We start from the raw sequence: 5,578 nt of genomic DNA on the forward strand, positions 1-5,578 counted from the left end.
TTGTCATATGTATTTATTTTGGCCCAGTAAATATGCAGCCTGACAGCTAAAATACTGTTGTGCTTCTGCTGTACAACCTAAGTTGGTGCTTTAGGGCAAAATAAATTAAAGTACACTGTAAGCAGTTGCAACATCAAATCTTCATCTTCTCCAGCACATTAAATATTTATATGATGCAATACATACTCAAAGTTATTTATGGGGAAAACAAGTTTTATGTACAGTTTGATGTAATTATGTTTTATTAAAGTACATCTGACTTTCCATCTAATCACTCGAGATGTGCCGTGCAAGATTTTGAAAATATGTAATATTCATTTTGCAGGCCACAATTATGCTCAGGTATGTATTTCAAACAAAACAAGAGGCAAAAAAAAGTCAATACTCCTCCATGCATGTACACACACAACTTTTGTGGACATTAGAAAGCCATTCACTTGGGACAAATACTCCCGTGTGAATCATAAAAAACTCATTTGCCCCCCAACTGTCTTTTTCTCTTTAATAGATGGGCTTCAAGCTGTTGTTTGTAGATAGGCACAGATCAACGAACGCTAATTAACAGACTGTGGTAACAGACCGTTATCATTCTATTCAATTACTGCTCCCGGCGCCTATTAGGTTTCTTACTTTGCTTGTCTCCATCACAACGAGAACGGAACATTAACAAAAAAATCAACAACAAAGTGCAACAACAGCCTTAAAACAGAGCACGGGTGGTTTCTGCAACCAAAATGAGGAGCTTTCAACAAAACTATAAAGCCATTAAGGACTAGCAATGTGCTTTCTTTTTAACTTCAAGGTTTGATTCACTTAAATTACGAAAAATTCAAAATATACAACACCAATCCACTGTTGAGACAAGTCTTGCCAGTGGGGATCGACACTGCAGCACTCAGCCCGATGTTGTGAGGCAGCAGTGTGTTTAAAGCTTAAGCTTACATGAGCACTTGAGGAGTCCTACAGCCCTCAAACACACAGTGGTCGGTACACAACACAAAAGAACAGCAGTGCATACTGGATAGAAGAACTTTAATCCTATTACGCAATTTAAAAATCAAACATCCCAGAAGAACCGATCTTATGAACTGCAGTTTGAAGGTATTGTACAGCAGGAAACTTGGAGAAAAAAAAGCATATGCAAAAACATTTAGGAGAAGATCAGGGGAATAGAGTCTCCAGGTTGCAACCATGAAAGCCCATCTGTAGGGCATTATAAATGATATTAAATAACAAAGACCATAGAACACAGCGGGTGATAAAGACTTAATCTGAAACTGATGGATGGAGAGAAGGGTGGGTTTGGGCGAGGGAGACGGTATTCCTAATTCAAACCTGATGAGGGCAAAAGTCACATCACAGCGGGAAATGCGGTAACACAAAAACAACAAAGCGGTCAAAGAGAGAAATCAACTATACAAAAAAGTTACTTGCTCTGTAACTAAAACATAGACGTTAGAAGACGTGAAGCCAAGACATTCTTGGAAACAAGATAGAGTTCAATAATCAAATCAGGGAATGCCATTAAAGGTAGAGTGATGCATTACGGACTTGAATTGGGAATAATTAATCACTCGGTTTTGTCCTGAAATTCATGTACTGTACAGTAGAGAAGGGATTTATACGGCCCAATTCTTGGGTGGATCTTGCGTGAAAGGAAGGGGTGAGGGACGAGGGGGTTAATCATTATGCGATGCAGTCTGCTGAAAAGGATGGAAAGGGGTACTCTAAATTATGTAGCATCTGGCGCTGTAGTAAAAGTTGGAATTGCCACAAAACCCATTTTAAGATATTTAACACTCTACTGCCATCTGGCAGCTACAGCATAGAGTCCCCCACCCCCAATTTGTCCGTTTCATGTGTCAAATAAACCATGACAAACGTGGCCATATGAATCACCTTCTTACTTAAATTGAACATTTTCTTACATATGGTACTCATAGTATGTTCACTATACTCATGAAATGTGTTGCAAAAATCACAATATTTCCCATTGTCCAGGAACATTTCCAGTGAATCATAAAAAATAAGTAATTTCTTATTTTTGCTCTGTGTGTAAATGGTACTTAGACCATGTTACACAGGTCATTGGTTTGTCACCATCAGTCAAAAATCTTTGTTGATTTAGAAAATGCATTTAACCAACCATAGCACTCTATAAAACTTATAATTCAGTACATATTTTGGAGGAATCAACACTTTCTACAAAAAGGAGTTGATTCTTCCTGGGGTGTCGTATAATATAACTGAAGCTAAATGTTAGATTATGTTATAAGTATATATTAAATGTGCAAACGGCTAAAGTTGTTGGCTGCAGGGAGCTAACAAGAATATTTTTCTTATGAATATGGTGATAATGACTCAGAGCACTCTTTCTAATCTTTTATTCCTTAAGACATAAACACAGATACGTAATAGAAAGAACCAGCATAGGTACTTTACATAGTGAAGCTAGACATATTATAGGAGTGTATGCACTGCAGATACAGTTGTCCCTGTTTTTTGCGGCTAATTGGTTTCAGGTCTGACCGTGGTAAACAAATTACAGCAAAGTAAGATTATTAATAATAAATCATGGTAAATGGGTTATACGTGTATAGTGCTTTTCTACCTTGAAGGTACTCAAAGCGCTTTGACAATATCTCCACATTCACACACATTCACACACTGATTGCGGGAGCTGCCATGCAAGGCCGTAACCACGACCCATCAGCAACAAGGGTGAAGTGTCTTGCTCAAGGACACAACGGACGTGACTAGGATGGCGGAAACTGGGGATTGAATCAGGAACCCTAAAGTTGCTGGTACGGCCACTATACCAACCGAGCCACAGTTCATCTCTACTTACTCGGACAGCTACTGATTATTTAATTGACTAATTAGCGCACCGGTACTAGTATGCCTCGCGTCTTGTCTTTTGAAATCGTTCACATCAAAGTCTCACTAATGTAGAGATGTCTTGTTGATGAGGCAGACTACCAAACGATGGTCATCTTGATTGTCGCGGTAAAGATACAGTAGTGCCATGTTTAGCCGCCATGTTCTCTTTCTATGCCACATCAATGTGGAATGCGCTCCCAACAGGTATTAAAGAAAGGGCATCTCTATCCTCCTTCAAAACCGCAATAAAAGTTCACCTCCAGGCAGCTACAACCCTAAATTAACACCCTTCCCGGATTGCTAATAATCAAATGTAAACAATCAAATGCAGATACTTTTTCTTATGCCTTCTCATCTCTCTCTCTCTCTCTCTCTCTCTCTCTCTCTCTCTCTCTATGTCCACTACTTGCTGTCCATATCCTACCCCCCCCCCTCCACACCCCTGATTGTAAATAATGTAAATAATTCAATGTGATTATCTTGTGTGATGACTGTATTATGATGATAGTATATATCTGTATCTGAATCAATTTAAGTGGATCCCGACTTAAACAAGTTGAAAAACGTATTCGGGTGTTACCATTTAGTGGTCAATTGTACGGAATATGTACTTCACTGTGCAACCTACTAATAAAAGTCTCAATCAATCAATCAAAAAAAAGCATTGCCTTAATACAGAAACAGAAGTCCCACTTGGTGAATTAGCCATCGCCACAACATAATTTATACACCTAATTCATGATAAAATACAGAGAATATGTTTTTAAAAACTGTCTCTTTAAATCTGTGATGTAGTGGAGCCGTAATATTTGAAGCATGATGTTGTGAGGAACAACTGCATTAAGGAAAGTTAACCTTTTCATAGGTACCACATTTTTCGGACTATAAGGCGCCCTTAAAATTCTTTCATTTTCTCAAAAATCGACAGTGCGCCTTATAATCCGGTGTGCCTAGGGTACGTATTATTTCCGGTTGTGCTTAACTACCTCAAAGCAATTGTATTTGGTACATGGTGTAATGATTAGTGTGACCTGTAGATTAGGGCTGCAACTAACGATTAATTTGATAATCGATTAATCTATCGATTAGTACTTCGATTAATCGATTAATAATCGGATAAAAGAGACAAACTACATTTCTATCCTTTCAAGAATTTTATTGGAAAAAAACAGCATACTGGCACCATACTTATTTTGATTATTGTTTCTCAGCTGTTTGTACATGTTGCAGTTTATAAATAAAGGTTTATTTAAAAAAAATAAAAATAAAAAATAAAAATAAAAAATAAAAATTGTCTCTGCGCATGCGCATAGCATAGATCCAACGAATCGATGACTAAATTAAACGCCAACTATTTTTATAATCGATTAATCGATTTAATCGATTAGTTGTTGCAGCCCTACTGTAGATGGCAGTCACACATAAGATATATGTGGGGACTGCAGATTGACGCCTGTTCAATAAATGACAGGAGTAAACAAAACCAACATATTGATGTTCCGTTGAGAATATAGAACATTACACACAATGCTCAAAAAATCTGTCAAAATGTTTTAGTACGACTTTGTTACGGCTATCGTAGTCAAACGGGTATTATTACGGTGTGTGTATAAGGACCCTAAAATAGCACCTATTAGGAAACATATTATTTGCCGTTTTGTTTTGCAATATTATGCAAAATAACTTTTCTCACCTTCAGTACATGCTGATGTGTATTTGGGATCTGCATAATTCCCGAAAATGTGCGCGCAGCGGCCATTGTAACCCGCGCCGTAGTCAATAACCTTCTTCTTTTTCTCTATCTTTTTGTTGTGGGCAATTCATCCTTCGCTGTTGCCATTTCTAATACAAAGTAGCGTACAGCTCTAACGTACTGTATCTATCAGTAGACTCGCTATGCACATCATGAAGAGACGGTAAGAAAGTGAATTGAAAATGGTCTGTAATACATAATCTATACAACATTTTGACCAAAGAACCACAATGACGTGTTTTAAATGTAGAAAAAAAAATCATATTATGACCCCTTTATTGCGACTTATAATCCGGTTCACTTTTCGTATTAATATAGACCTGAATAGACCCGCTCGTCGGCAGTGTACCTTATAATCCGGTGCGAAAAATACGGTATTATCTTTTGCATACTGATAAATTGCTTTGTAAGCCAATGAATGTCTTTCTCATAAATATTTTAAAAAGCTTTGCCAGGTTCAACAAAATCGAGCTCATTATAACATATTCAGATGCATTAACTAATCATGATTGTTGTACGACAAACTGAAATAAATACTAACCATTACAACCAGTCATGTTGTTGTTGTTTTGCCCAAGTTTAAATATGAACAAACGTAATCACACTTGCTCACTCATTGTTCTTTCAGGCAGCGTTTCCATTCAATCATGTAGGCAACAGGAAAGGGAAACGTGGCTTCCTGTAAAAGAATGGGTGGAGAGTAGTCGTGTTCATTTTGTACAAGCCTGTGTATGTTTGGTTCATGTATGAGCATGCTCATACTGAGACTCCCACTTTCTGTTTAACTACTGTTGCCGTAGGAGTCAATGGTTCACTTTGACTCATAGTGTTGACATAATTTGGGGCTCTCTGGTTGACATTGCTTACTGAATTTGGTACTTTAGTTAGCGAGAGGATCTCTATCGGCACTTCACAAGTCATGTCCCCCCTCCCACACAAACAGGC

Source organism: Entelurus aequoreus, linkage group LG11 (genome assembly GCF_033978785.1).
Source record: "Entelurus aequoreus isolate RoL-2023_Sb linkage group LG11, RoL_Eaeq_v1.1, whole genome shotgun sequence".
Classification (NCBI taxonomy): domain Eukaryota; kingdom Metazoa; phylum Chordata; class Actinopteri; order Syngnathiformes; family Syngnathidae; genus Entelurus; species Entelurus aequoreus.